This window comes from Gobio gobio (genome assembly GCF_949357685.1).
Source record: "Gobio gobio genome assembly, chromosome: 8".
In the NCBI taxonomy this organism is placed as follows: domain Eukaryota; kingdom Metazoa; phylum Chordata; class Actinopteri; order Cypriniformes; family Gobionidae; genus Gobio; species Gobio gobio.
The window spans coordinates 28,120,353-28,143,741 of NC_137114.1; the positions used below are offsets into that span (position 1 = coordinate 28,120,353).

Sequence of the window (23,389 nt, forward strand, 5' to 3'; positions counted from 1 at the left end):
AGCCGCGCTAAAGCCGGATATACACTTCACTGCTGCATGAACTACACTGGAAGAGAGTTCACAAAAGAAGTAAATATATAATGTAATATACATAGAATTTGGATACAATTAAAAAAAGTAAATAAATTGCAATATCATTATGCAAGTTAAACAGCAATGCACTTAAATAATCAGAATTAGAATTTAATAAGATGCACATCAAATATTCTAGCATAAGAAATATACTTGCACGATAACCTGCATGATATAAATAAAATATAAATGTCACAGAAATCTATCAACAACATACAGTTAACCTGAAAGAGAAAGACAGAAAACTAACGGCGAAGGCAATTGTTCTACACAGATTAGCTTCTTAAAGCTACACTGTGTAACTTTTTTAGTCTATTCTTAGCTAAAAACACTTAGTTCTTTCAAAAATATATGTGCTCATTAATGTATATTTACTTCTTTCAAGTAATAAAGTATTCTCGTAAGTTTATAATATGCCATTGAAAATACATAAGGTAATGGGATCTAACGGTGGTCGCCATGTTGCCCCTCCATCTTGAAAGTACATTAGCCAAAGAGGCACATACCCGTAAATTCAAGCTTCGCCTTTCGCGTTTTTAACCGGTTTTAATACTCGATGGCACTGTACAAAATTCTCTGCCTCACGCATGTGCGCGTCAACTTGTTCAGACTTGTCTGGTGCATGTGCAGAGAGTTTTCATCTCAGCAGCGTCCAGTAACAGAGTTATACGGAGTTTTCCTGGCTTGTTTATTCCTCAAAAGTCTGTTTTTCCTTGTGTGGTATTTCTGTGCGTTAATAACTCTGTAAGTAATAATAGTTATTGTCATTGTAGATGTGTTTCAGAGTGTGTCATCGCGTAATTCAGTTGATGTCACCTCAGAAGTATTTTTGTGTCAACATCCAATAGCGTAATGCTCACCTATTTGAATAATCATTCAGTTATTTTGTTATCAACAATGTTTATTCGTTTTTATAAAATATTTGCTTGTAATGTATGTTGATGGAAATATGTATCAGGTCAGATCGGCATATTAACAATTGTTATACAGAGCGCACTGCAGTGCTAACGTTAAAGCGGCGCACACACTTTTGTAACCGGACACCACTTGTTAGCAGCAGCAGCAGCAGCAGCAGCTCCGCTCCAGCTGCAGCTGCATTTAGCGCCTATATATGGTACAATAAGCTCTGGTTTACGGTTACATTATACAAATGTAACTTATAAGTATAGTTATACAGTTCTTAACTGTGTATCTTCTGTCATGTCATTATCATGTATATCTACCATCCTTATTTGTTCTCTCACAGAATCCACATTTATGTACATATCCACGCAAACCTTTATGCCTTGCAATTGGATGACTGAATAAACATTACTATCATCAAAGTTCACTCTGGATTAGCTGCAGTTCTTTCTAGCCGAATAATTAGGCCAGTTGAGTTCCAACCATCCCACTGCGCACAGAATATCCCACAGGCACCGTGTCGAATGTGGACGAGGTCGAACTGGAAGCCATGTTAATCTTGGACTAAATCGGCCACCGTAGGAGTTGAAACGAAATCGGAATTGAGAGGAACAGAAACTAAAATTCACTGGATGGTCATATACCTTTTCACCACTAGATGGGGGAAAATATCACACAGTGTAGCTTTAATGTTTTGGGCCTAATCAAATTTACACATTTGGATAGTGCAAACTTTGAATATTTTTTTCTTTCTATCTATCTTTTTTGGATTTTTTCGAAGTGGAACGCAACACTGCATCTTGGATTGATGCTATGGGCAATGACATCAGTGTGACCGGTGTCTTCATTGGCTGGAGACAGTCCGTTACATCATTAACGGCGCGCCCAGAAGTATAAGAGGGTGCCCATGATACACTGTATCAACTCTTTTTATCTTCCCTCTCACAGTTCCCTCTGCAACTGTCTTGGGTATTAAAGAAGGGTCCCTTGCTCCACTTTTTAAACCCCATTTATGTTAGGAACCTAACAACCAGATGCACTAAATAAGTGGTCCTCTGTGTTATTTTTCTTAATAAAGTGTTGGGAATCTGCCTGGATTCTGGGAAGAATGCAAGCAGGGTGTGAGTGCTCTTCCCTTATTGTCTTGATGTATTGTCAAGAATATTTTGCATCTAAGAATATTTGCCATTCTTGTACAGCAGCCTTTGTATAAGAGGGAATCAAGTAGAAAAAGGCTATCACAGCTGAGCCATTCTATTCCTTAGAGCTCTTCCTTTAGGGCTACAATAGCCTGTGAGGGAGATTCACACATGTTCACACATGCTTCAGACACCAGTCACACTAATGTTCCCATAGCGTCAATCTAAGACACAGTGTCTCGTTCCCCTTCTCCGGGTGTCAAGGCTGTGTGCAGGTAGGAAGATGACGGAAGTTCAAAATGGAGTTTAATCACAGGAACAGGCAGGTACACACGTTACACTATGGAGATCGGACAAGGACTGAGAGAAAGGGTAGAACTATATAGCAAACGGAAACGAGATAATGAACAAGACACAGCTGAACAGAACTAGACTAACAATGGTAACCATGGGAACTGATGAGTGGCTGGAAACAGAACAAATAACCATGTGACAAATGAAAAAATATTGAAAGTCCATGAACAAAACAGAATGTGGCTGTGACATTACGCCCCCTCCAACAAGGCGCGACCCCGTAACGGGGGACCTTAGGAGGCTTTGGATAAGGACGATGTGCAGGTGAGGGGCTAGCAGAAGACACAGGAGGGACCAGGGCGGAGCTGATGGAGGGAGGAACCAAGGAGGAGGCAGGAGGAACCAGGGCGGAGCTGAAGGAGGGAGGGACAATGGAGGAGAAAGGACAGATGGTTTCAGGGGCCCGAGTGACAAAGGCGGAGCAAGTGTCGGTGGAGGCCAGGGTGTCGCTGTAGAGCCAATGAGCCATGATGAGACTGAAGATCCGGCTGGGCCAGACAATGCGACCAAGGCAACATAGGAGGGGTGAGAGAGACCGTTGTTGCTGGTGGGCTGATGGGCCACGGTGGTGCTGAGGGAGGTGAGAGCCAGGGTAGCGCTGGTGGCTCAACGGGCTGAGGTGGGATCTTGGTCTCTGAGGGCGGAGGTGGAAAACTTGGATCCACCTGCCATGATGTATCCGACGACTGGCGGACCCACGACGAACACACCTCTCCGATGGTGGACTGAGGGTGAGCTGATGGGTCGACAGGAAGTGGCGGAGGTGAGGATAAGGTGTAGATGGGAGGAGGTGAGAGAGGGAGGCTGGCTGGGAGTCCAAGACACTCTGGTGGTACTGGTGCCTTCACTGGACTCTGGACGGGGGAAGAAGTCCTCTCTGGACTCGGGACGGAAGAAGAAGTCCTCTCTGGACTCGGGACGAAAGAAGAAATCTTCTCGGGACTCTGGACAGAGAAAGAAGTCTTCTCTGGACTCGGGACGGGAGGTGGAGTCCACTCTGGACTGGAGACGGAAGGCGGAGTCCACTCTGGACTGGAGACGGAAGGCGGAGTCCACTCTGGACTGGAGACGGAAGGCGGAGTCCACTCTGGACTGGAGACGGAAGGCGGAGTCCACTCTGGACTGGAGACGGAAGGCGGAGTCCACTCTGGACTGGAGACGGAAGGCGGAGTCCACTCTGGACTCTGGTCGCAGGCTGAAGCCCTCTCTGGACACTCGTCGCTGGCTGGGGACGTCACTGGGCTCTGCAAAGTTCATCCGTTTTTAAACAAGTTCAATTATTAGGCTCAATTCAGTTCAGTATAGATTCAGTTCAGTTCAATAACTGTCTCAGCGGAGATAAATCAATAATATCACTGCACCACGAAAACAGGCTTAAAGGGTTAGTTCACCCTAAAATTAAACCTCAACCTATACTACTCACCGCCACACAATGTTGAAAACATGTAGTCATAAGTATGCCACCTCTCTTCCACGATCTGTCATACAAGGTTCCAGATCAATATAAGACAGACTCCCTCTGCTCATCTTTCCTGTCACACATCAGTCAAAGCACCTGTGTAAATAACCACCATCCAAAAGCTATTAAAACATGACACCCTCCCTATCAAAGCCATGGGCTGGGAATTTCAGTTATGATGGGGTCCTGACACTTAAAGAGAGAAGGGGATTTTACTCTGGGCTTTGTCCCACCTAATCCCAGATTAATTGCACTCCAAGGCTGTGAGAGGTTTGGATGAATACATGCATCATATCTATGGCAGCTTGGTTTCGTCTCTCTCATGTGTGCATTTTTTCCCTCGTGGAATACATCATAGCGGTTCATTGAAACAGCTTTTCTGAAATCAAGCCCGATGGGACTGAAGTATTTCATAAAAGATTTGGGTGTGTTGTTTGAACTGTGCTCTTTCTTTGCCTCTGAGGGCTATTGTGATTGGAAGGTGTTGAATGAAGATAGGGGTTCACTGACTGACAGAAGCAGAGTCCTGAAGACTGGCCATCAATGCATGGCGAACCCTAGTGGAATTGAGTGTTGCCGTTCTCTTTCAGTCATACATCATACAGCTTCATCGAAAGTCTATTTTTCTCAGTTCAGAACAAACATATCATTGGTCTACACTGTCGAGTCCTTCAAATTCTGAGGGTAAAAAATAAAATGTTCACAATTTACTTACTCTCATGTCACTCAAAAGCCTTAAGCCCGGTTCACATAGTCAGAGAAACACAGCGACAAAGCTACATGATCCCATTCATTATTATTATTATTTATTCATAAGATTGGATAGGGAAAGCTCTGGCTTCATGTGGACGGGGCCTAAATAGGTAACAAACAAGGCAGGTGATGATGGAGAACAGGTGGGACAAATTAATCAATGATCAGGTAACAAGAAGGGTGGGGTTAGACAATAGACAGGAGACATGACAAGCACATAACCAGAAATGACAAAATACAAAACATGTGCTTACACAAGACAAGACAGACATATGACAGGGACACTGGAATAAACAATGCATTATTTCTCATAATCAAAATATCCAGAAGCAATATCCAAAACAGGAAGAGAATGCACTAGAAATAGGAGATAAACTACAAAAGATATCTAAACAATTATTATTGGCTGATAGAATTTAGTATAAGAAGCCATGAGGCAAAACATTTTGGGGTTGCACCCTTTTATGCTCATTGCAACCCGGCATAAAATGAGGAGGAAGAAAAAGAACCAGAAGAAATGACTAAAATAAAGATTTATATTGCCTGCAATTGTATTCAAACATGGAATGTGCACAGGCGCATTTTACAAAAACCTTGGTGGCTCGAGTTGTTGTTTGACGAGAACATTATGAAAATGAAGCTGCGCCAGTAATCATGCTTCACTCTCCTTTTAGTTCAGCACTGGAACTGAGGGAAATGGCAGAACTAAATGGATTTGCAAAGACCTTGATAATCAGAAGGCTGTGCTAATGTTTGGCTTTGATTTGCACATGGACAATGTCCCTTTTGTTCAGACGTGAACCTATATAAGAGGCTGAAGAAAGCACAATACATTTGGAAACAGGATGGAAGAGTTTGGCTGTCACAGACACATCCATTTGATGATTAAATATCCAAAAATATAAATACACTCATCAACATTTTGAAGTCTGACATGTTCAGACAAAAGCGACTAACAAGAAGGTTAATAAAGTCCAATTAGTTCAGTTGTCAGTATCTTCGTCTCCTGTGTAACTTGCGATTATCCAATTTGCCTCTTTTGTTAAAATATGAAAAATCACGTTATCTTGCAGTGGTCTCTTTTGGGGGTAAGCATTCTAATTCATATTAATCCATTAATCCACAAGCATATCATCTATTGCTGGTCTATTTCCCGAGGAACACACAAAACAAAAAAGCCTATAGTCTGAATACCAGTGAACATTTCCTTACACAGGGAAACAGCGATGATGTGTATAAAATTTTGATGTGCTAAACAAAAGGGTTGAGATAGGCATCATGGGTATGAAGAGATTTATGGCAATGCTTATCTTAACTTAATAAAAATGTAAATGATATCACAAACAGGCCTCCGAATGCTAATATGCTTATTGTTTGGTGTGAAACCGACTTTTATGTTTGAGGCAAGGATCATTTGTCTTAAACAAGAATTATTTATGAAAAATTAAATTAACGGCAATGAATGCAGTGGTGCCCACTTTGGTTGAAGAATAAGTATCTAGGCTCTCTCCAATTATCCTCGCAAACATAATAAAATAATTGCGTTCTGGTTATTGTACATCTGTCATATATCTTCCCATGTGTAATTTACATGAATGCAGTCTATGCAAATGGCAGCAGTAATGATTTCAGAGACATTGTAATGCTGTAATGTTCGCTTTACAAACCTATTTAGCAATCAAGTGGCCACAACGCACTTTACATATCTGGTGTTAGAAAAAGTCTACTCAACATTGTTTGGCAACCCTTTCCACCATCCTTGCATTAGACTGCATTCATCAGCGTCACAATCAATTTGCATACAATTTATCTTCCCACACCCAGTCAAGCACTGTCGCAGCACGAAGGACGCACGAGCACCAGAAACCTATGCAGTGCTTTCATTCTCATTTTAGGGGACTTCAATTCAAGACCTCCAAATGGCTTTGCATGTGTGCTAGGGGACAAAAGAGGCTGCCAATGTAAACCGCTAGACATCTGGGCAGTCATCGGATCTTGCTTTCTATCTAAATGTTGTTGAGGGAGCTGGGATTTCAGAATATGCTAAATGTTTATGTTAAATGCTGCTGTATTCAGATCTGCGGTAAACGGGCCCTCATCCATTTTGTGCTTTGCAACTAAATCCAGTCATTAAGTTATACCAACAGTTGTTTCGCCTTTCTGCACTCTGCTTTTTTGGCTGCCATTTATTTATATGTTTATTTCATTATATAAGTGTAAATGTATGTGCTGCATCTGTGAGTTGCACAGACACATTTGTGATTTCCATAATCATTAATTTACAACATCAGATTTATTTCTTTTCTTTCCTCTCTCAGCCACTGTTTATTTATTCATTCATTATTTATTTATTTTGCATCTGTGTGGATTTATGTGTGTGTGTGTGTGTGTGTGTGTGTGTGTGTGTGTGTGTGTGTGTGTGTGTGTGTGTGTGTGTGTGTGTGTGTGTGTGTGTGTGTGTGTGTGTGTGTGTGTGTGTGTGTGTGTGTGTGTGTGTGTGTGTGTGTGTGTGTGTGTGTGTGTGTGTGTGTGTGTGTGTGTGTGTGTGTGTGTGTGTGTGTGCGGGGATTTGTGTACACTTGTGAAAATTACAGAGGCACTACACAGGCGGCAGTGTTTTTTAGAGCTGATAAATATGTTGGTACTTTCTTCAGAAGCATACAGTGACTTACACTCTCAAACAACAGACCATAAATCTGACGAGAGGGCTTATTGTGTTATCAACACTTATGTTAATAATTATGGATCGAGTATTCAACCTACACTTTATCTGATATGAACTGAATGAAAAGGAAAGAATCAAATTTCCTCTCATTATATATATATATATATATATATATATATATATATATATATATATATAAGTGCATCACATTTCAAGCCTCATTAACTTTGAAAGGAAAAAAAAACTCAGTTAGACAAGGGTATAATGAAATGTTGGGGACTAACTTTCCTCTACAATGTCTATGGATGTTATGGCCGTGCTTTGTTATTACGGGCTAATGTCTAAATCAGAAAAGATGATATAAAGTATGAAGGAAAGATCATATGGGAGAATATGATGTATGTTATTTTATATACTGACTTTTCTCAATCCGTGAGGAAATAGTATCATTATTTATAGTCAGTGTTGGGGAGTTACATGTAACGCCGTTACGTAATTTAATTATAAAATAAATGTAACTAATCCATACAGTTACTGAGAAAAATGTGTAATTAAATTACAGTTACTTATGAAAATGTTAACGGATAACAAAGGGGGTTATTTCTGAATATTTTCAGTAAAAAGCTAGGATATGTTGAATAATATTAATATGCTGCTTTGCCTGTTTTTGATGTGCACAATGCCTCCTGCCATTTAAAGGCTGTTTAGTAAAACGATGCTGTTCTGATGCTTTTGATTGGTTCTCTTGTTTGAATTTACAGCACACCACGTCTGCCAATTACATCGATCCACGTTGCCACTGAAAGCTTTAGAAATTCAGAGAATAATCTAAATGTAATCTCTTTGAGTACCCAGAAAAGCACTATATAAATGTAACGAATTATTAATATTATTATTAATCAAATGTAATCAGTTAAAATAGCTAAACTACTTATTACATTTTAAATAGGGTAACTTGTAATCTGTAACCTATTACATTTCCAACAGTGTTTATAATATATTTTAGTATATTTATAGTATAATTTTTTAGCCAGAAATGGTCTAACTTTGATTTTGAGCTTGTGTATATGTTTCAGTAGGGTATGAATTCATATCATTTCACATTTATTTTTATGATGGGGAAATGACCCCCTTTAAGAACAACTTACTTTAAATGTTTCTCTAGATATACGTTTAGCATGTGCAGAATGATGATGCATCAGCGAATGTGTTATGAATAAGTGAAATGAACAGAAATAGAATTACTGATCAAATAAACCCATGAATTACAATAATAACACTAATTAACAAAAACCTTTGGCATTGAACATATGCATACACATGATAAAACTGTTTTGTCTCACTAAATCTCACAAATATAGATTATCAGATTAAATGACAAAATTAAGAAGAGTTTCATTAAATGCGGTGAGACGAGATTTTGTGCCATCTATCGTTTAAAGACAAAAATAAAAACATGCTGCTTCCGATCATCACAAATCAAACATATGCCCAATGTGAAATTACCTTTAAAATTGTTTTTAATGTTCTGTTAATGTTTCAGTGTTTTGCATAACACATCTACTGTCACCTCAGGAAGGTGGTGCTCATGTATGATAGTGATGTCACCCCGTAGCTCATTTCTAATTGGTTCAACTAGTGATGTTACAACTCACCCTGTGTTACACAATTTACGGTCTGCCTCTACATGTACGTTTTCTTGAGTAACGGATTCCTTGAAAGTGCTGCTGATGCTCTGGTCCCAAGTCTCTCCTCCTGGTGTGGTCTGGTGCTCGCTCTTTTCTTTGACGCATGCGCACACGGGCAGTACTGTCCGACTTAAAAACAGCTGGTCTCTTACGTGCGTTCACACAGAGAAACGTGGGACTGCAAAGGGAAGGGGACACGGCAACGGATTTAGATAAGGATTATCGCTGTTATAGTGGTTTCACAGCTATGCAAAATAAGAAAATGCAAGAGGATTAGTGACACACATCAAGTGGAGCAAAATAGCAAAACAGAGTGAGAAAGCGAGATGCGGCTCGCCTCAGAGATGAAAGAGATGCCCGTGTTCATGAAGAGACATTCAAACCAAGGAAATCGCTGAAATACATTTAATATGCTTCAAGATTTTTATTCTTCACTGCCGAGGGGTAGTTGATGAAGGTAAGAGAATTTCGTGGGCTTTTAAAAAAGAAAGCAAAAAAAGATTTTATCCCAACAAAAGTATTTTTCTAGTCCAACATGTTGTATTGCTTTAGACTAAATGCATTCCAAAGTTTGTGTAAATTATAAGCCATCACTTTTATACACCATATATATTCAAGTCATGGGCAGTTTTGTGAAAATGAATGCAAACAAGTGTTTATGGCTGATGTGACTGATCTCGCCGTTTCTGCTTTGAGGATTTGTGCTCAAATTCATGAATATTGTGCCTATGTGTATGCATTCTGTAGCTACTACTCCTTTATAGTCGACAAAGTAGAAATAGTGTTTTAGATTCAAAGCAATGGTTGTTTTAGTGTAATTGGTTAAAACCAACCTCTCAGAAGTGAACAACAGCTTATACAAATATAGAACCAGGGACCATGGATCAATTTATATATATTTAGCAATATTTTTCTTATTGCCCATTGATAAGCATGTGTTTGCTTTGTGCTACAACACATAACTGTTATACACTAGGTCCTATGGAGTTCTGTGTATAGATATGATGTGCCCAGTGATAGGATTTGTCCATAAGAGCTGAATTATCTGATGAACCGCACTAACATGTGTCTTTTGAGTGTGCCCAGATGCCATAGATTTCATTAGTGTTTCCTTCCCTCATCCTTCATCATTATATCGGTTCTTTATGGTCATGAAAAAGGAATATATCCAGACTGACTGTAAATGAGTCGGTCTTCAGCATTCATGTCTCACAGGCTCAATCAAGATCATTTTGTCATGGTTGACCTTTCAGCAGCATACATTTACCGCCTATGGGGCAAACCCCCTCATCTCTAGAGAGGCATCTGCCATAGAATTATGTATGAATACATAACCCTTCATGATTGCATTGCATCAGTGTGCTTTTACTGTATATCATAGTGTCCCTTTTGTTAATTTTTCTCCCTGCTCCCCAAAAAAATTGTTAACTTGTGCCTCAATTATGAATATATATTTCCAGTAGCTGCATATGCTATGAAAGTAATGGCAGACCTTTACATGTTTCGGAAAAAAGTGCTCAAAGGGGTTTGTTTTTAGCTTGTGATTGCATCTCCGGCTACAAGGTCAAGTCTCTGAATAATAATTACAGCGAGACTTACTTTAAGCTAACTGAAGCAGTCAGATAAAGTGATTATTCAGCCTTGAACCAGGTCTCAATTCAAATAAATATCCTTATATTTATTTTTGATTGGGCTGTATTTTCCCCTTTTGATTTCCCATGGTTTGACCAACCGCTGGCGACTGCAGTGTTCTCCAGCCTCGCTAAAACCTATTCTAAATAATGAATGCATGCACGGAGGGGGGTTGATTATGCTTCTGGATTTTTTTTTTTCTGGCCTTTTTTCTAGCACTGTTTGCAAGGGACAGTCTTATTTCCCTTCCGTCTCCTGTGGTCTCACAAAACTGACCAAAGCATTCTAAATAGATTGAACTGACTGTTTTTGCCATGGCCATTAATATTTATTGGCATATTTTGGAAAGTCATTGAACCATGTTTTAATTTTGATTTTGGGCTGTAAAATAACTAGCAGGAGGTTTGGAAACCAGTTAAACCCTGCACAGCTTTGATTTTAAAACGTTTGTCTACATTATTTACTGCTCTTTTTATATAATTAAAACTAGGGAAAATCACAAAAAATAACCTGATATCATAATTTATTTGCGTCTACCTTGATCTACTCTTGAATCCTTTTTTAAAATACGAAAAGTGTGTTTTCCTACACGATGCATCTGGATATGTGATATTATAACACTCTTCTTCATCATCTTGTCACGCAAAAGTGTGGCTGTAATGAATTGCATGATGATTGAAGATAACGGGGAGAAAACACATAACCACTTAACTATAAAGATGACACTGAACAATGAACTGAGGGCTTAAATACACAAGGAGACTAATCAAGGTAAAACAAAACAGGTTCAGAAACTAATTAACAACCAAGGAAATTAACGATGACTGGGAACTCAGGAAAAACGAGCTCAGAAAACACAGTAAAAACAAAACCAAAACAGAACATACACGTGCCATAATAGTCCAACTGAGGAGGAAGGGGGGGATGGTGGTGATGATGGTGGGAGGAGCAAGGGAGGAGAGCAGGATGGGGCCAGATGGGGACCCAGAGTACAGCGATGATCAAAAGCCCATAGCAGAGTCGAGGGTTGGAGGAGCTATGGTGGAGACTTGGATAACTAAACCAGGGGGAGGACTGACAGAGACCGAGCATGCGGAGCCGCACCGACTAGCGTCCAAGGTTGAGCCAGGGTGCCAGAAGACTGAGGTGGAGCTGGTGGGACTGAGGACCAAGGTGAAGCCGGAGGGAAGGAAGAGGCCAACAGAGCCAAAGGGGTGAAGCACAGCTGAAGGCCAGGAAGTCCATGGTGCAGGCAGAGCAACGTCTGACCAAGGGGGAGCCAGGCAAGGGAGCCCGGTGGAGCCGTAAGGACGATGGTCCCAGGTGGAATCGACTGGTCAACGAGCCGAGGTGGAGTAATGGACTCTCCGGCTGGAGGCGGATCCAGGGGATTCTCTTGCCAAGGCCAGGGCTGGTGACCGGAAGTTCTGAGGCAAATTCACACAGTAGGGTGGAGTCAGAGGAGGAGCTGAAGAGCTAAAGGTAAACAGTGGAGGCGAGGCTGACAGACTGGCGGGCTTTGGAGGCGGGAGAGGGAGGCTGGGTGAGATCTCTGGAGACACAGGAGACTTAGAGCTGGGTGGGATAGGCTGAGACGCAGGTAACTTGGAGCTGGACTGGACCAGTGGGGATGGGAGATTCAGGGAATTATTTTCTTGCAAATCTTCATACTAAACTGCAACGGCCAAACTCAGCATACCCTCAGCGGCATGAGTATTGACGAGGCTTTCCTCCATGGCCTCGTACGAGCAGACGGATGATGTTGCCGGCTCACACACCTAGTCAGACTCCCTGTGGGGCTTTGGCTCTGGTGTTCGTTCTGTGCAGAGTATTTGGGGATGCCATGATCCCCCATGAATAAAAGTGCATGTAAATGTCTTTTTAAAACATAAATTGCACCAGTTAATAGGGTTGTGACGATAGACGATAGCATCGTGTATCAACTAGAGTGAGAGATATCGCCGATGGCTGATGCCTTTGATGATATCAAGACGATAATTACCTTGTTTTCTATTAATGTATTCAATTATTATTATTTTATCAGGGCTCGACATTAAGCCTGTTCACACGCTTGTCCTTCTGTGATTCACTTGTCCGAGTAAAAAATGTAACAAAAATGTTTTGTAAATATAATCTATTCTGAAGCAATATTCTCACCAGTGTTCAATCAGCTTTGACATATTTAAATATGCATATTTGTTATATTTTTACCTTTTTATAAAGGGCGTTTTTCCATAATCTTATTAAATATAGCATATGCTTCAGCTTTCCTTTTATATTCTTAAATTTGATCTATAAATTAAATTAGAATAAGACACTATAGGCTGTTACCAATCAAATTAAATCATTTACACTGAAAAATTACAACTGCATTAAATAATGTTATGAGATTATTTTAAATATTTTTGAATATACAAATAAGAAATGTTGGAAAGATGAAACTAAACCACCAGTAGGTGGCAGCATGTGCCCGTCTTAATGAGCGAGTCATTGAGTCAATTCAGTGGCGGTCGTTTACGAATAGGTCATTGAATGTTTGATTCAACCGATTCATTAAAACGCTGAATCATTCAGTAACACGCTGTTGCTGTGAGATGCGTTACGGTTCTGCTGTGATATTTGTTTGGAACTATTTTCGCTGCTGAAATAGAACAAAAACAGTCCATATTGCATCTAAAATGCAAGTGACTTCATGTTAATTAATTGTTTATGGAACTGGCGTATGAAATCATTTTCTGTCGTGATGGTATTCAGGAAAACAACACTCTTGTTAGTGTGATGTTGCTTAACTGTATCATATGTTATAAATATAAAAACTACACAATTTTAACCGTGTATGTTAACTGAGTTTCTTTGTATGAGCGGCGCTCATTTGTTTTCGTCCTAGAGAGGCTGCGTGAGCCTCAACAGCACAACCTTGTCAGTTCGTTTTATATTATTATCCACTATTGATCGCCACTTACGCTAACTGAATGCAGAATCATTATTGCACTTTGGTGATTCCCTAGTTATTTTTTGTTTTGACATTTTACTCAGGATACTTGTCCGTCGGGCAAGTAAACATTTTTTTCACTTGCCCCTTCAAAAAATCCACTTGTCCCGGACAAGCGGACAAGCGTTAATGTCGAGCCCTGATTTTATACTACAGGACTGTTGAATGAATCTGAATCTTGAATCTGATTGGTTGGCGAACTTTCTAAGGTGTGCAATTATTTTCAGGGAAACGCACGGCTAAAGTAGTTCCAGGCAGGACTTGACCGCATTACAGTTCCATATCACTTCGCCAAATGATTTCAGTTTTACAGCCAACAACAGCAATATAACCAAACCCCACAGCGATACTCACCAAGCAAAGAAATGAAGTAAACAATAGGATACAAACAACAAATTATTTCCATGTTTTTTTTTTGCCACAAAATTAAATTTTATCATGTACTGAAAGCACATACAAATGAATAAATAAACATACTCTCTTTCTCCCACTCTCTCTGCTCTCCCACTTCTTTTCATTTTTTATTATTACTAAGCCAAAAAAAAAAGAGAGTTAATATTCCGCCAGCTTATGTTTATCTCGTCGTCATCTCTGAGAGAATGCGTCGTTAAAGCAGCGACAGATGCTAAAAGCTTGGTCAGTTTTTGCTTTCACTCTGAGGAAATAATTGTCTGTGGTTTGAGACTTCTTCACTGGCATAACTCTCATGCAAAGTTTGCAGATTGCATGTGTGATATCCACGGGCTTACGTTTTAGGTAAAACATTTCTGTGACGCGACAGTTTTCTTCATCACCCACTCCATCTTTGCTAGCAAAATGATAGAAAAAGATTCTTAATTCCCGCGATTATAAAAATACATATCATCAGAGATTAAAGAGAGGTCACGATACATTTTTTGTTTAAGGGCTTATATATTTCCTTTACTGTTGGTTTGGGAACTTCCAAAAGTGGGGAAAGGATAGTGATAATGCAGCTTGTTAAATTTCATTGTACAGAACCAGGAACCAGAGTCTGCACAGATGAAAGATTTCACAGTCCATTCGTGATGAGAAACCACTACATTTACTTACTCCAGCAGCTGAAAAAAATGAAGACGTTATAGTCGAGAAAGAGAGGGCTATGTTTCTTGGAATGCAGTGTCATCCTCTGCAGTTGACGGTGATGAGTTCCTGCAAAATACATGGAAATAATGCTGCAGTCTTGTCAGTTTGTGTCAGCGAGGTCTACCATATATGCATGTGTGATGCGGTTTGCCAGGACTTGCTTTATCTCCCAGAAGAGGCCACAGAATGATCACACTTACTTGTCTGTGGTCTGTGGGTGTTAAAGTGCTCCAGTGTCAGTACTTCGACTACACCGCTTCGTGCACGCATCCGTTGTAGTTTAGTGGTCAATAAACCGGTGTCCAGGGGCCAGCAGTCGCCATCTTTTCAGCCAGCATTTATTGAGCGAATTTTAGTTATAGTGCCTTGTTTATGGCTGAGCTATAAATCTCCAAATGTAAATGTGCCTCAAGCAACACAAAGCATAAATAATCAAAGACAGACTATCCCAAACAAAATTTGAATGCATTGTCTAATTTATCTCCTTTGCTCTCTTGCCGCTGTAAGTGTCTAGTAAATACTGGACGTGAACCAGTGAAATGGAACATGTTTGAAACGTATCAAAAATAATGAGTAATACACAATGTGTGTGACTTACTTTGCAACAGGCTTTGTGTGTTTTAACCAAAAGCTCAGTTGGATCAAAAGCAAAATCGGACCAAATTAACAACAAATAACAGTTCAGTTTTTGTGGAGCTCTTGGACACTGCAGTGAAATCAATCCCTGCAGTGGATGATCAATAGTTTGAGTAGGCAGCAAATAAAGTGATTGACAATCACCTGCAGTTCAGCTCACAGCTGGAGGTTCCTCTTTCTTCAGAGGATTTGGATTAAATATTACATCATGTTTTTAGTCATTTAAGCTTTGCGTTTCAAATCAGATGGACACCTTCGCCAAAATATAGGCAGTATAATCATTTGATATGAAATACACTCAACTGAATAGCATGGTGTATCATTTTTGGTTTATTTTCCTTTCCTTTAAACTAATACTATGCTAAATCAAGTGCAATTTTGATAAGTGAACTCTTAATTAGTCATCATGATTCCTCTTGGGATCTTTGCATACATTATTTTAAATTCGCTGACAGACTGCCAATCAGCGAACTGTTGGAAATGTGTCTTTAAATCTCTTTGATTAGATGATTCAACCCTGATGTGTGATGCTGAGCAAGATTATTTCCCAGAACATATTACAGAATATATGAAGCACACATTACTATGAGGGGCCGTATAGGCCATAATTGTTGAAAAGCCTCTTACAAACACTCGTGAAACGAACACATTTATCAACCTTAGTCAAATTCTTTCACACTCATAACTGAAAAACCTCTTACAAACACTAGTGAAACGAAAAACATTGATCAACATTAGTGAAATTCATTCATATGCATAACTGAAATCTTACAAACACTAGTGAAATGAAAAACGTTGATCGACCTTAGTGAAATTCATTCATATGCATAACTGAAATGCTTATTTCACTTGAAAAGGAAGCTGTGTCCGCACTTCCTTTTAATTTGGCGCGTGTCTCACAAACTATTTTAGGCAACGGCGGTTAGTCAAGTTGTATAGGAAGCCATTCACAACAAAGTGGGACGAAACGCGCGGGCACAGAGCTTGCGGCGCAGCGCTGACATGTCATCGTCTCAACGGACCAAGCCGCGCTACCAACTCGACATCACATGTTTGACAGGCAATGAAGAATTTTCATGTACTAATATCTAATGAGAAATAATAAGCATAATGTGGTCAGCGTCGCGCTGGTGAGATTAGTTTGCGCTGCGCTGTCTGTTCGGTGGCGCTACGTGCTAGCAAATAAGTAGGATAATCCCTGTGATGTTGAGCCGCACCAATCAGCTCTGCGCGAACTCTGTAATCGCTCCGTTTCGTCCCACTTTAGATGTGAATGGCTTCCCATAAACTTTAGGTATGTTTGTCTTCCTAAACAACGACTAACCGCCATTGCCTAAAAGAGTTTTTAAAAACACGCGCCAAATAAACGGAAGTGCGGATACAGCTTCCTTTTTAAAGTGAAATTAGCTCTCATCAACTACTGAAATCTTTTCTAATTTCAGTAATGTGTATGAATACATTTCACTAAGGTTGATCAATGTTTTTAATTTCACTCTTGTTTGTAAGAGGTTTTTCAGTTATGCATATGAATGAATTTCCATGATGTTGTTCAATGTGTTTCACTAGTGTTTGTGAGAGGCTTTTCAGTTATGTGTTCATTTCACTGTTTGTGGCACTAGAGGCTTTTCAATAATTATGGCCTATACGGCCCCTCATACATTACTAACTAATTTTGAGATTTCATTCGCACTGCAGTATAGAGTAAAACGTGATCTAAAAATGTGCTTCATGTGGTAACATCTAAATTAAATGTCAAATTAAACAAGGCAAAATATTATTTAACATCACTGAATCAACCTAAATACATTAGGTTACAGTAGCCAAACTACATGTAAAGGCGATATCAGGTAGAAATAGCTCCTTACAGTAACAATTGCAAGTTATCACTTTTTTACAGTTCTTTACATTATAAGTGTAATATAAAATGTTTCTTTTCCCCTCGTTTCTTGGATTTGGCCTTGAATATATATTAAAGGAGGACAGATTGAGGTCACTGCGGGCCAGGGGAACAGCGGGCCACCTGTCATATGTCTGCCGCCCCACTGTGACACTCTTTAGAAGAAAGATTATGACTGTGGAAACCTTCTTCGCTTAAACATTTTTTACTGAAATGCGTCATTCAAAGATACTAAAGAGAAGCACATAACAGCCAGCTGGCCAGAGATGCTTAAATGAGAGAAAAGAGAGCTTTCCTGAGCAGTATCTGAGCTCCAGGGTCAGTCCTATCAGCCTCTGAGATGGAAGTGTGGCTGCCCTGCTGTAAGTGAGATGATAACACGCTGAGAAAGCAGATGAAGACAAATGAGTGCACCAGTCTGGACATACAGCACCCGCTCGCCGCTGTCCACCGACAGCAATGAAGACTCAGACCAGTGCTATTACAGCTCAAGAGTTTTGAGGCATATGCCACTAGAGCAACAGCAAAATAGTCTAATAAATAAAGGCGAATAACATTTGATTTCGAACGTAATGCCCTCTGATATGTGCCGTAGAGTCGTCAGACTTCTCTGAACGGAAATGGAAATGACCTTGGCTCTGCATTATTATTCATAAATGCATTTGTTTCTGTGTGAAGTGCAATACCATTTACCAGAAAGCACACAACGGGGCAAAAAGGAAAGATAAAATAAGATGAATTATGTGTCCCACGCATCTCACTGCTATAACATTCATTAACGGACCATCCTTATAATTAATCGAGCCGCCTCCCTTTGGCTCCATTAATTACAGTTATTTAAATTGAATAATATTCACACAAAAAAAAACAAAAAAAAACTTGGGACTACTGCCAAATGCTCCGGTATACCAATATGTTGAGAAACTCATCTCTCATAAACATACCGTGGCCTCATTGCAGGTTCATTTTTTTAAAGGTGATTTTCAACTGAATAGTGAAAAATCCTTGAGTAGGATTCATGCCTTCACTTCAAAACAGTGAATGCATATCACCTGTTTGAGATGATTTCATAGAACAGGTATTTTTAATGTATCCTTCTGACATTTGTAATACTTTGTTCATGTCTATCCTTGAATTACTTAAAGGAACACGCTGACTTTTTGGGACTTTAGCTTATTCACCGTATCCCCCAGGTCCATACATACCATTTTCATCTCCGTGCCATAACTCTGTCTGACGCATCCACCACTAGCCTAGCTTAGCACAAAGACTGGAGGTAAATGGCTCCAGCTAGCCTACTTCTCAATACGTGACAAAATAACGGCAACATTTTTCTATTTACATGTTGTGATGTGTATAGTTACATCGTGTACTAAGACCGACGGAAAATGAAAAGTTGTGATTTTTTAGACCGATATGGCTAGGAACTATTCTCTCATTCCTGCTTTGTTGAACTTTGCTGCCGTACCATGGGTGCAGCGGCGCAATGACATTACGCAGAGCCTGAAAATAGTCCCCAGTTGTCACGTTGGTTATGTTGACGGAAGTTAGCCTATTTTCATCATTGCAAACTTTTCATATGGCACGCACGGAAATGAAAATGGAATGTATGGACTTATCTAACTCTGGGGGATACGGTGAAAAGCTAAAGTCGGCGTGTTCCTTTAACTAGTCAAGGTTGATAAAGGATTTAGAAAGTAATAAGTAATTAAATACTTTTTGGAGAAATTAATTATTACAGTAATCTAATTACACTATTGAAGATGTAATTAGTAACTAGTAATTCATTACTTTTTGAGAGTAAATTACCAAACAATATTTATTTTATTTATTTATTTTTTAGCTTTGCTGCTTTTTTGGGTTTGTTTTAGGGTTCATTATATGGTACATTACTGATAGCTGATGCTCAGTGAATACATGCATTTTAAAGTTAGACCTTACATTTTGATGTTAATTCCACTATTGTACTGTATATAATTGTTCTACAGTATTTAGTTCAATTACATCAGAAGTAACTGTAATTAAATTACAGAGAAAATAAGAGTAATCCCTTACTTTACTTTTTCAAGTGAAAATTTATTAAATTACAGTAATTAAATTAGTATCTAGTTGCACCTAATACTGGCTGTAGATAATTGTAGTACCTTGATTTCATTATGCCTAATGTTAGAAATTGTAATACGTATTTGATTACTTTCGACAGAGATGAAAGAGGAACAGAAATAATAATTAATGTCAATAGGCTTTGACATTAAATTCCCACTAAGAGCCTATACAAAAACATGAAATTTGCCCTAAGGCAAAACACAAGCTCTACGTACCTGTTTCTTTCAATATGTACTGTATATATTTATATATTCAATAGCTCATCTAGGGGATGTCAATCAATTAAAAATAGTAATGGAACTGATTGCATAAATTAAAATGATTTGCATTGGGTCCATATCAATATTTGCTGTGGGGAAGAAATGTAATAGTTTAAAAGTTGTTTTTTTAGCATCTCATGCCATGAGTGCCACATTTTTTAGCGTGCAGTTCAGATTCTAAGGGTATGTTTACACAGCAATGATGGACTAAAAATGGAAAAGTATTTCCTTTGGGTTTTCCCAAAACGTCCCTGTTCACACGGATCCGCAAGAACGGCTAAAAATGCTGTAGGCCAGTAGTTGGCGATGTCACTTTGTAAAGAAACACTACGTACTTATATACTGAACATGTATACGCATGACGTCACCATTTTCACAAATTCGTGTTTTTGTAATTTACACAGAGATGATAAATCCATATCGTTTTCAAAAAACGTGCTCTTTGAAGCCTGTTTTCGCGAAACACGTTATAAACACTTGGTCAGGACCCCTCGGCGTCATTTTTTAACGCACAGGGTAATCCTTTAACGCAATTTTTCGACACGCAGGGTACTCCATTGATTTAAATTGTTTTCATTTCAAAAGAATGCATCAGATCAAGACGCATTTAAATCTTTGTATTTATAAAAGTTGACATGATTTTATAATTATTTATAGGCTTTTATATTTTGGAACAACTAACCCCACTCCTACCCTAAACCTACCCACTTCTCAACAATATAAAACACGTAACATTAAAAGTACAGTCACAGGTATATATTGCAAAAACTGACCAAAAACAGTATAAAAGTATTAACTCATGTTGCATTCAAAGTCTTCTAAAATCGTCTCAGGTTATGACTATAACCATAGTTCCCTGAACGAGACTGCGTCCAATAGGACATGTAGGGCATGTTCCGAAGGTGCTAACCAATGTTGCACGGCCAATAGTGCTGCAGGCTCTCTGTCCTCCTCCATTTGACTCGGGCCTGGAAAAATTTAACCTTATATGTGCTTACAGAGCTGCCCTGTGGAGAAAAGCAGATCAACTTTTTGTCTGTTTTGGGTCGCATAACAGGGGTCGCCCTGCGTCCAAACAGGCAATGAGCAAGTGGATAGTCGAGGCTATTTCACAGCTTATGAGTCTTCTGGCCAGCAATGCCCTTTAGCTGTCAGAGCTCACTCTACTAGGAGTATGGCGGCCTCCAAGGCCTTGGTTTCGGGGGTTTCCCTAAAAGAAGTCTGCGATGTGGCCGCTTGGTCCTCGCCTCTTACCTCGCCTCTTACGTTTGTAAGGTACTATAACCGTAACCTGGACGCAGCTCCAGGTTCTCAGTGCTTCTGTCCTGAATGTGCCACAGTTTCACACGACTTTTGGATTTACGGCGTTTTGGTATATCGTTCCCAGAGCAGTCCTATTGGACGCAGTGCGAGTTCCCTCGAAAGGGAACATCTCATGTTATGACTATAACCATAGTTCTCTGAGAAGGGAACGAGACACTGTGTCCCTTTTCCATACTCCCTGCATCCCTGGTCAATTTGCTTCGGCAGTTTAGCTGAAGCCGGTCGGACCGGATGTGTATTTATCCTTTTCTGGTCATGATGTCACCCACCCGTGACGTTCATTCTCACCATTGGCTAAGTTGACATACGTGCATCAGACGCTATCACGCTGGGGGCATTCCTAGAGCAGTCCTATTGGACGCAGTGCGAGTTCCCTCGAAAGGGAACATACGATATCTTTATGTAAAGAACAGTGTTGATCTCAATGTTTTAATCGCTCCGTGAACGCACGCACGCTCTCAGTCATATTTCATTCAAAAGATACACCCATCTCTTTAGCATGATGCAATCGATCACGAGACACATGAGAGCCAATTACATTTTCCATCAAAGCTGATGTAATGACACAATTGGTCACGAGACATACAAGAGCCAATGCAATTTCACTATCAAAGCTGATATAACTTTTATGTAGGCGGCAATTTTTGAATGTGTGCATGATCTTTGATGGATGGAGAAGCTGATTCCTTTTGGGGATTTTCTTCACACAAATCAATCGTTTGGCCTCGCAACACTTGTAATATTTGTACTTTTTAAATAAATCTTGTGCCTGCAGTCGTATCTGCCTGTTATATCCTGTATTTTATATCATATAATACACAAATGGGTAGGTTTAGGGATGGGGTTGGGTGACATGTTCAAACAAAGCGGCAACCTCCCCCAGTTTCTCTTGAAGCCAATACGGAAGTGACTTAAACTGCAATTCATCGACTGGCCACTAGAGACAGAATCTCATTGAGCCCCATGTTAAAATGCCCAACTTTACAGCAGAAAAAAACCTGTTTACAGCCTGGTACAAATTGTGGTTTTGGTCTATACGGCTAATTTTGCCCTTCATGACAACTGTGAGGGGGGTGAATTTTTTTATAACTCATTCGTTTAAATTATATTAAGCATTACATTTCTGCATAATTAAGGGCGTGGCCACTTTGAGTGACCGGTGGATTGCCGTTTGTCTGCTGTCTGTTAGTCATGACGTCACCTCAGCTCCAGCCACGTCCCGCCTCTTTGCCCATTTTCTGTTATCCGGGAATGACACGTGGTGACGCATTGCCCAGATGGCAACGGTCGACTTTAGGCTTCAAAAATGCTCTTCAGAAACCTATGGGTGACGTCACGGACACTATGTCCATATTTATTTACAGTCTGTAGTTCAAACGTGTCTAAATAGCGTAAATATAAAAATTAAATAGATGCAAATAAAATTATGCTGGCTGATTAAATTGAGAATCACACTTCATAATGGCAAAAACATAACCCAATATATAATTTCATCATGGCGATAACATTCTTATGTCCAACGCGCCTGTGTATGACTAGAACATATCTTGTGTGAACAACTCCTTAATCTATGCTCTCAGCTCTGTGTAAATCTGGTTCATATACAAGTAAGCAGCTTTTCATATTTGTATTATTCAAAAGCTATGAATTATGTATACATGGAAAGAAAATTGTTCATGAGACCATGTTGCTGCAAATAATTCCAATGAACAGATTCATACAATAAAGCTAAATATGACACGATTTATTAGAACATCAGTTTTTTTAATATTTTCCCCACACCTTGCAGTACTGGAACTGTCTAAAACTGATTTTTAAAAAATAAGATAAATAGCGGTGCAGAATTGCAGATGCAGTGTGTGTTATTTTGATTGCAGACTCTATCTTGTAAAGGAGAGATTTGTTAGAAGTTGCCCTGTGCACTGGCAGACGCCAGTCACTCACTGTTCATAGCTAGAAGAATAATGAGCCCTCAGGCTGATTGACATTCTCAGCCGCCGCATAGTTATGGTTTCCTCTGGTGCTGGCGAGGACATCCGCCCTTGCATCTCAAGCGTTTATGCAAATCTAGGACTTTTTCCAGCACTAGGCCTAAAAAGAATGAGTCGGGGGCTTGCTGACAAAAAAAAATGGGTTCAGTGAGCAAAGCTGTGCTTGTATTAAGAGCTGCATCAGGCCCAGTTATCTCTGATTAAGATCTGACTCAGATAAAAAATAATGACATTTTTACATCAAAGTATGAAGCTTAAAGATGAAAGAAAACAGCTGTTGGTTTACATTATCCAAAGGGATGTCGTTTGAAAAGGAAAGTCGTTTTAGAGGAAAAACAAAACGCAATTTGATTACAAAAACATGTACTAAGAAAATAAATATGGCCAATTTGACTTGAAGACCAGTTTGAATACA

At 39.6% G+C, this 23,389-nt stretch overlaps 1 protein-coding gene across 1 annotated transcript in view; it reads left to right on the forward strand.

Annotated features, from left to right (window-relative positions):
- Positions 1–9,193: 9,193 nt before the first annotated feature.
- The window catches only part of wscd1a (WSC domain containing 1a), a gene marked incomplete at its 3' end in the record, with an annotated part of 35,489 nt that continues 21,293 nt past the window's right edge, over positions 9,194–23,389 (forward strand). Inside the window, exon 1 of the mRNA XM_079823110.1 lies at positions 9,194–9,490. The remainder of the gene's footprint in view (positions 9,491–23,389) is intronic.